We start from the raw sequence: 10,281 nt of genomic DNA, 5'->3' as shown, positions 1-10,281 counted from the left end.
GTTACGTGTGTGTGTGTGTGTGTGTGTGTGTGTGTGTGTGTGTGTGTGAGAAAATTCATCAAGTACACTTAAGAGTTGTGCTCGGCTCTGTAAATAGATTACTCCTGAATTTAAAGATGAAAATTAAAAAGACCTAAACCAGAAGCTATAATATAAAACCTTCTATTTCCCCCAAGAGGCCACTATACCAGTTTAAAAAAAAAAAAAGAAAGATTCTGGCTCACACACATTTCCGCTTTTCTTATATACAGACACAGAAAAGCTGAATTAGTGGAAACGAAAGCTAGGTAAGGACAGGACTCATTACCTGAACTGAATCGTCTATGTGATGCTATAACGTGAAGAAGGTTAGGAACCCAGCCCTTGGCACTGGGTAGAACTGAGTTCGGTTTCCATCACTGGCTGTGTGGTCTTGAGCATGCCACTTAACCTCTCTGAGTCTGTTTCCTTACCCATCCAATGCTGAGAGTAACATCTCACAGGGTTGTTGTAAGCAACAAACAAGAAAAGGCACGTAAAGCAGCTGGTGCCAAGGAAGTACTCACTAAATGGAAGCTATTTATTACCACTGTTTGATTGATGTGTAAATATAAACCCTGGGAACTTCCAAAAGAGATAGAGAGTTGGTGGACAACAGAAGTCATGCACTCAATCAGGCCATGATTAAAGAAAAAGGACACGTTTTATAATCAGGTAGAGGAAGGAGCAATTCTACAAAATTTCTAGGTTGACACGGTGACTGAAACTAAATTTTGCTGAGAGCTTATTAGCCCAGGCTGAAAAAAAAATCGTGACAGGTTATCTAACACTCACTTCTTGTGAAAAAGGAAGTATACCAGTTTTTCAAGAGGGCCACGCCTCTCCCCAGGACACATTTCTGAAAATAATGCTTCATGAGAACCCTTCCAAAGAGATCAGATAACCACATAACAAAACTAGGGCTCAGGGCCACTAGCAATGAGCTCAGAAGCTCTAGCAACTCCAGGACCAGTGACAGGAATAGAGTGAGGCAGAGACTCTGGAGGCCCCTCCAGGTCACTGGGAGGAGCTGAGCAGCCTCCTTGCAGTAAGGCAGTGGCATGCGGCTATTTCTGGCCAGTGGGCTGTTAGCATAAGTGACTGCGACACTTCTAAGCCAAAGCATTTAAGAGCCCAAACACAGCCCTTGAATGGGGTCCCATTCATCAGCCTGAGTTCTTGCATGAAGAATGGAGCACAGCCCACTCCCACCTCCGCCAACCCACAACAGCTTTTCATGAGCAAGAAAAAACTTATGTGGTAAGCCATTGAGGTTTTCAGATTGCTTCTCGACGCAGCAGAGCCTTGCCTCACCTGACTCAAGCAAAATCACCTTTGTTTAGAATCTTTGACAAATTTATTCATAAATGTATATTTACTCACACATATATATAATTATATAGCACATACACAACACACATATAGAGATTGATACAAAGAAAGGTGATAGATAAGTAGGAAGTAGGTAGATAGATGTGGGTGAATGGATGGATAGATGGATGGAGAGACAGAGAGATAGATAAATAGAGAAGGCGTTGGGGGGAGAGAGAGAGAGAGAGAGAGAGGGAGAGAGAGAATGGCGTTATGTGTGATCAGCCAACAATTAGTTTCAAGTTTGTTGGTACAGTTCTCGGTTCTACTGATGTCATTTGACAGGATCTTGTGTATTGCATCTTTTTCACAGTCCAGGCTCAAGTGGTGCTGTAACCACTATCACCTGTACTGGGACAAAGTCCTAAACGAACAAAAAACTAAGCCCACGGAAAAGGATCAGGAAAGAAGAGGGAGGAGGAAACAACTATAAGGAAATAGTCTCGTATTAATGGTCACATGAAGTGGGTGTGGTCTTCTGAGAACCTTGCTCATAGTTTCTATTGACTATTAGAGAAACAAGTGTCCTGCCCTGTTCAAAGAAATAATTTTGCTTTATGCCTTGGAAAAATCACAGAAAGGATACTACATTTTTTTCCCCCAGTTTTTATTGTTCTAGTCCCTTCCTAATAAAGACCTTTGAACCATCTCTTCTGAGCTGTCCTTGCGACATCTCATCTGGGATTTCCCCACTTTGCTATTTCAATGGTTTTCAGTCACATTCTCAAGCAATTACATGCCTTCTAAGTCTGTTAGTTGTGCACTATCTATTTGGTCTTGAAAGGCTCCTGGTTGGATTGGGTGAGCATAACAGTCTTATATTTGTCACTCAGCTAGTCAGGAGTGTTCAAGAGTAAATTACAGCAATTCCTCGAATAACATCGTTTTGTTCAGTCTTTTTATTATAACATGGATGAGATGCCGTAGGAACCGAAACCTTGTTCGTATCGATTACCCTGTGGTAAACTGGTTTTGTTATGTCCCTTTTCACTTAAAGTTGTGGAACCCATCCGCGACACTAAGTGAGGACTTCCTATACATTCCAGAATCGTGATGGCGATTTATCTGGATCTCTGCTGCCTCTTAGCTTTGCGAGACTTAAGCAACGAGGCGAGGCAAGCCACCCACAAGCTCCGTTCTGAGTTTTAAGTAACTTCACAAAACACAGGGACATGTGGGGGTTGGGAATTAAAGAGGGGGGAAAAATAACAACACAGAGACATGGGGTCATTAAGGATTGTCAGGCCAAGCTTTGTGTGTAATGACAAAAAAACTGGAAACAATCCAAAACCCCATCCACGGGAGATGGGCCAGATCAGTGACAGCACATCTGCATAATAGAATACCATGAAGTTATCAAAAAAGAATGCTTTTGATCTACAGTACCAGCAGAAGATGACTGGTCAAGATTCTTCTAATTCTTTCCCATCTCCCGCCCCCGGCCCAGGCTAGAATATCAAGGCCCTGCAGTCGTGAACTGTGCAAAGGTTAATTTTGTTAATTGAGGCTGTTTATTACTTGGAATACAAGGAAAGAGAACACAGGGACTTATAAAACAGTAAACCTGATTGCCATCAAATGCAGGACAACACCCCATAGGAGGCAAAGCGAGGCCACGTATTATAATTTCAGGTATATCTTTTTATTTTCTAATGGGGTGCACCACTTTGTTACGCCAACACGTAGCAAGGTAAACCTTTCAACCTAAGTGAAATCAATGTTGCTTATGCTAGCTACAATTCTATACATGATATGATACATACATATTTAAGACCCATAGTCAAAATTATCCAAGTGATTCCATAGAAATTCTTTACTAGTTCTAACGAGCCACCATCCATTTGATTTAAAATAGACCAAATTTTTTTAAAAAAAATTTTTTTGTGGGAAAATCATTTTATTTTGCTAAATAAGGACATTAAAAACAATGGCAGCTTTCATGACCTACTACCACTATTATTTCATTAAACTATTTTATGGACATTTTTTAAGAAAGGAAAGTGTTCTAATCTCAAAAGAAGAGAGGTCATTTAATTGAATAAATTTAGCTTCATAAAGACTTACTCCTTTTTTCCTTATTTTTCTCACTTTGTCCCAAACAAATGCAAACTGCACAAACTAACACGACTGGCAGATGCTGTTGGGACAGTCCAGAGTCAGATGCACTTGGGGCTTCTGTCAGGAGCTGGACAGCAAACGATTATGGGAGGTTATAATCTCTGACACTGCCTGAAGTCTGAATTTTCCAAACTGCCGATTGCAGGCGGAGCCACACGTCCTGAAAATCAAACAACAGAGGACTTTGACGTCTATAAAAGTTTATCTCTTGCTGTACAGCTCGTGCAAGTGAGAAACGCTGGCTCGAATGCCTTCTTGTTCTCTTTTCTCTTAATAACTTTAAAAGATTGCACTACAGTAAAACGTACGGAATCAAAAACTGAATAGTAGCGAATACTAATCTTTTCATACTAATTCCAGATTCATGTTTCTTTTATCAAAGAAATAAAACATTACTGATAAAGCTCCAGCTCTCTCGTGTCGTCCCGCGGTCCAGTTTGCCACCAGCATCCCCCCATCTTCTCTGTCCGGAAACCAGCACTGTCATGAAGTTGGTGTGTGACTTGCCACGTCATGTTGTTTATGCTTTGATTACTGTTAGCGGTTGAATTGATTTCCCAGATGACGATATCTTGAAGTCCCAACCCCTGGTATCTCAGAACGTGAGCTTATTTGGTTAATAAAGTCTTTATACAGGTAATCATGTTCAAATGAGGTCAGTAAGGTGGGCTCTACTCCATTGTGACCGTCGTCCTTATCAAAAAGGAAATATGGACACAGACATGCACGGAGAAGAGCCATGGGAAGAACATCATATGAAGACTGGAGTTATCCAGCCACAAGACAAGCAACATCTGGGGCTACTGGAAGTTAGAAAGGACAAGTAAGGATCCTTCTACTACAGATGTCAGAGGGACCACTACCTGCCAACACCTTGCTTCCCGACCTCCAGCCTTCGGAGCTGTGAGACAATACATTTCGGTTGTTTAAGCCATCCAGTTTGTGGTCTCTTGTCACACCAGCCCTAGGAAACTAGTGAAGCCACCTATGTGAATATCGGTAAGTGGCAATATTATAGCTTCACGCATAAAAATTCTATCTATAGCTATCCATCTCATACCTTACCTATTTGGGGGAATTTGCCATTTTTTAACATAAAATAGGTTTTGAGATCTATCTGCGTTGGTAGTTTTCGTAACTAAGCTAGCAGTTCACACAGTCTAGAAGTCTATTCATCTTCAAGACTTACGCTGTTCCATTATATGACCAAACTATGTTGTACTTACTCTTTCTCCTACTGATGGACATTTAGGCTAGTTCCCATTCTTCACTATTAAAATGATCAGAGTGCGTCCCATCTGAGTGCCCTTGTGACCACATGAGAAAATTTCTCCAAGGAAGAGACCCGGAAGTGGTTTTTGCCGAGTTGATCGGTTTCGCTATTTTCAGCTTCCTTGGAGATGGCTCCGAGCAGTTGTACTAATTTCTAATAGCTACAGATAAGTAGCCTATTCATTTTCACATTGTCACCTAAGAAGGACAACTAGGAATATTCCCCATAATTGATCTTTCTTCCCTTTTCTCTGGATTACACTCAGTCAGTACCATATGTAGCTTGCAAAAAAAAGGAAATGTGAGACGCTAATATAGAAAAACAAGACCTCGCCGCCGTTAAACTAGATTTTCTCCTTCTCAGCACTATTGACATTTTGGGCCAGATAATTTTTTGTTGTGGGGCTATCCTGTGCATCATAGGATGTACAGCCGCAGCCCTGGCCTCTGCCCACCAGGTGCTAGTAGCATTTCCCGGAAGTTGTAAAACCAGAAAAGTCCAGGCATTGCCAAATGTCTCTGCGGGACAAAATCACCACTCCTTCCATGCCCCCCTCTGCATTGGAGAATGACCCAGTTACACTGCGATTAACCTGGCGATCTAAAAGGGCTGTGCCAACTCTCCAAGTCAATGACATAAAAATAAAAAAGAAAAAGGAAGGGAGACTTTCTTATCAAAGAGAAAAAAGTGAGCATTTTGGATGAAAGTGAAATCCAAGTTAGGAAGAGAAATGGACAAAGTGAGAAAATGTGTCGTTTTGAGGCGTGACTCATACTGCCTGCTCTGAGCCAGGCAGAGAGCGGAGCGATGCACATGCACGCTCCCCTAAAACTCGGTTCAGCCTCAGCGTGAGGGGCTCTTCACGCTCCCATTACATGGATGAGGAAATTGAAGCTTAGAAAGATTTGGTCTCATCTCCAAGCTCTGAAAGATAGTAAGTAGGGACAGAGATGTTAACATAAGTTTCTTAATGACACTTGACCATCTCCCACATAGGCTGACTTCTTCACTTTTTAATGTTCTTATTTAATTACTTATATTTTTTGAACAAGCCATGAGGATTGCTCAAGCAGAAAGGGAAATGGGGCAGAGATTTTTCCCTTATTAAAGATAGAAAATAAAAATGGCACAATTTTGATACAGATAAACAGAAGCCTTCTTGGCGGAGAGGAAACCAATAAACAAAGCTGAGTCAAGGGAGGCAAGAATTGGCATAAAGACAGACAAGGACTAATAGAATAGAACAGAGAGCCTAGAAATAAGCCCTTTTATATAAATGATTTTCAAGCGATTTTTGACAAGAGTACAAAAGCGTTCAATGGAGAAAGGCGGGCTTTTCAATAAAAGGTGTCGGGAAATCTGGATATCCACATATAAAAGAATGGAGTTGGGCTCTTACCTTACGCTGTATACAAAAACGAACTCGAAATAGAACAAAGACCTAAAAGAAAGACCTAAAACTATAAAACTCTTAGAAGAAAATGGAGAAAGATTTATGACATTGGCTATGGCAATGATTTCTTGGAAGTGACACCAAAAGCATAGGCAGCAAAAGTAAAAATAGACAAATTGAAAACTACATCAAAATTTAAAATGTCTGTGCATCGAAGGGTGCAATCAAAATAGTGAAAAGGCAACACATGAAACTGGAGAAAATAATTACAAATCATATATCTCATAAGGGATTAATAGTCAGCATATATAAAGAACTCTTATAACTCAACCACAACCACAACCACAGAAAACAAATAATCAGATTTAAAAATGGGCAAAGGACTTGAATAGACACTTCTCTAAAGAAGATAACCAAATGGCCAACAAGTATATGAAATGCCGCTCAACATTACTGATCATTAAGAAATGCAAATCAAAACCACAATGGGAAATCACCTTGTACCCATTAGGATAGCCACTATCAAAAAAAAAAAAAAAAAAAAGCAAAGAAATAAAACAAAATAACAAATATTGGTAAAGATGTGGACAAACTGAAACCCTTATACACTGCTGATGGGAACTTAAAATGGTGCAGCTGCCTTGCAAAGCAGTATGGTATTCCTCAAAAAAATTAAAAATAGAATTACCACGTGATTCAGCAATGACACTTCTGAGCATATATCCAAAAGAACCAGAAGCAGGGCCTCAGAAAGAAGTGTGTGCACCTATATGTATAGCACCATTGTTCACAAGAGCCAAAAAGTGGAAGCAACCCAAGTATTCATCCAGAGATCAATGGATAAACAAAATTGGTATAACCGCACAATGAAATATTATTCAGCCCTAAAAAGGAATGGAAATTTGTTACATGCAACAACATGGATGGAATTTAAGGACATTGTTCTAAGTGAAATAAGTCAGTCAGAGAAGACAAATTCTGTATGACTCCAGCGATATGAGTTATCTAAAGCAGTCAAACTCATAGACATAGAAAACAGGGAATCGTTAGTTGTTTAATGGGTATAAAGTTTCAGTTTGCAAGATGAAAAAGTTCTGGAGATTGGTTGCATAACAACGCCAATGTACTTATTAACATTACTGAATTGTACGCTTAAAAATGCGTAAGATGGTAAATTTAATTTTATGTGTATTTTACAATTATAAAAAATAGAAAAGACCAAAAAAAAAAAAAGGAGACAAGAATTTTTCCAAACTACAGTCATTTTAAAATGAAAACCAGTTTTTAAAAAGAGTAAAATATTAAAGCACTGTGGAGGAAAAGGAGAGAGAAAAAGCTGGAATAAGCTGACTGTGTGGATGCTTTTTCCCTCAACCCCCAAATAAGCTATGGAGGCTTTAAAATGAATCAAAATTAGCTACGATCAAAGCGTACTGAGTTTTTGAACTGCGCCATTTACTTAAAGCCTCAAAACGAGCACAATAAAAATGTCATTAAAACTTCGAACATAACATTCACCACAACAATAAAAGGAAATTAAAAAACCAACAGCCCTGAAAGCACTTCCAACCCCATCTGCACTTGACAAAGACAGCTGACAGCCCTACACAGTACATAATCGAATGCGCGTGTGCATTCCGATTTCCAGGCACCAAAATGTGAACGTCATAATTTTCACATGCTGTGAACTATTCTTCTTGTTAACAATGTAAAACTATGAAACCATTCTTAGCTTACAGGCCACATTTGAACTGTGGAGCACTGTCTGTCAAGCCCTGCACTAAACACATTGGCCTGTTTTTCTGGATCATAGGCTTTGCCCATGCTGCTCCCTCTGCCTGGAATGCTTTTCCCTCCGCTCTCGGCATGGCTAACTCCTCTTTCACAGAGAGGCCTCCTTTTCCCGCCTCTACATCCAAATAGTTCACCTTGCAAGTCTCTTGTAACATCCTGCCCTCTTCCCGTAGGAACCACTGGTTTGTAATGGCATACCAGCGTTACGCCCATATTGTTCAGTATTTGTCCTCCACTGGACTGAAAGCTCTGTAAGCACAGGGATTATTCTCTTTTGCTCAGTACATCCCCAGCATCTAACACCATGCCTGGCACGTAGGAGACACTCCATTAATATAGTCGAATGAATGTCGTCCTACAAAGTTCTCGTTCATCTCATCCATCACCTGGTGGCCGCCTTCGGCCAGTGGGAGGGGAAGCAGACGCTGGCAACAGCTGGACCACTCTAGGGGGAGGTGGAAAGGAAGGGAGGGTTTACTCAAGCCTGTACTTCTGATGCCTGGGTCCGTATTTAGCACAAATACAACCCATTTATAAATTGAGGGTTTCAGATCGTTTCAGAGATTCTTGGAAGGATAATTTCTCCTGTGGAGAATAAGGAATCTCCCAGCGATTAAAAGTTCTTCCATTTTAATTCCCATTCAATATTTCTAACTAACAGCTAGGCAAAGTCTCCATTGGTGCTAATAGGTCTTTTAACATCTCTCTGAATTTGCCAAAGTCTCTTTTTCAACGAAGATAGAGAAAAGCTCCAAGCTCAGAATCTTCATGAGGCCACCACTTATGACTAGAATTACCTATTTTATTTTTTCTGTTAACATACGATAAAATATTTTAAATTCTACCCTTCTGTAATCAACCCCTCCTCCCTCCCTTTGCTTATCACTCATCTATTCTCCATCCCTATAGTTTTGTCTTTTCCAAAATGTCATATAAATGGAATCACACAGTATGTAGCTCTTTGAGATGCGCTTCTTCCACTCAGCATAATCCAGCTAGAATTTAAAAACATGATTTGGTTTTCCCTATATGTATGTATGCACGTAAACATATAGTCACCTATATTTATAAGCAAGTGATGAAAATTTCCCATTTACAGTAATGACGAGTTTCCTTTAAAAATAAATCTATTAGTTAAAAAGAACAGATAAATGTTAGTATGCGTGGTAAGGAACGAAGGAAAAATTATGAACATGGAACGCGAATGACTAAAACTCGAGACGAAAAAAGGATGTTATACAATAATATAATTGCACACTCCCTCCCCCCATGCCCACAACAAACACACACAAAAATACCAAGTCTGTGCTTCTAAGAATTCCTGAAAAGGAAGGAAAAAGAACTTAAAAAGAAGAAATGACTCCTTCTCGGGCATCTCATTTCAACCGAGCTTTCATGGTCACAGCTCTGGAAGCTTCGATTCCCTTCTCATGATCTTGGAAAGAAAATTCCAGCACAAAGGGTGAAGGCCACCTCGCGTCCCGAGAGGTTGCCCAGGCACCAGGCCATGCAATGTTCAAGCACGCCCTCATTTCGGCAGAGATGTAGATTCTGTTTGTTTGCGAGGGCTTCCTTGTTCTTTCTGGGCTTGTCATGTTAGCTTAACGATTACTCTGGCTGTCACTGCCACTATAAACAAATGCTTCCAGAATCTTTCACCTGCAGTGTGTAATGTTTAGAACAAGGAAATAAAAGCAATGTAAATGGTTATTCTAAAAGCAAGTGAGGGCATAACCTCTAATACCCGTAACTAAATATTTGTTAGCACATGGCCCACGGGGCCCTCCAGAGCGAGTTTCCGCCTCTGACCCAGGCACCTTTGTAGCCGTAGATTTGGGCCCTCTAGAATAGAATGGCTGTGCACACGAGAGGCCAACATCAAAGCAATGAAGAGGAGCAGAAAAATCTAAATGGAATAAAATGGGTACATCTTCTGGTTATTTATGTTTACCTTCACCAAGGAATTTACTAAATTTTCAAGACATTTACTTAATAACTGTGGAAAAGTAATTATATTTTATGAATCCAAAAGGAATATAACATGTTTAGCTTGTTAAGTACATGAGAAAGAGTCAGAAGCTGAAAAGTGGACATGAACTTTAATCTCATGAAGGCCACCACCTTCAGACATAGCTAAAATCTATCCAGGGAATGGTCACATGTGCTACAGGAGTTTTAATATATTTTTAAAATAAGAACTGGGAAACTTGGCATGATAGAGTTGGTAAATGTCACCAATTAATCTCCATAAGAAAAATTCAAGAAAAAGCTAGAATGGGATGATTCTTTTATTTACATGGATGCTTGGATGCCC

Source organism: Pteropus medius, unplaced genomic scaffold, assembly GCF_902729225.1.
Source record: "Pteropus medius unplaced genomic scaffold, Ma_sr-lr_union100, whole genome shotgun sequence".
NCBI lineage: Eukaryota > Metazoa > Chordata > Mammalia > Chiroptera > Pteropodidae > Pteropus > Pteropus medius.
This window is presented reverse-complemented; position numbering follows the sequence as displayed.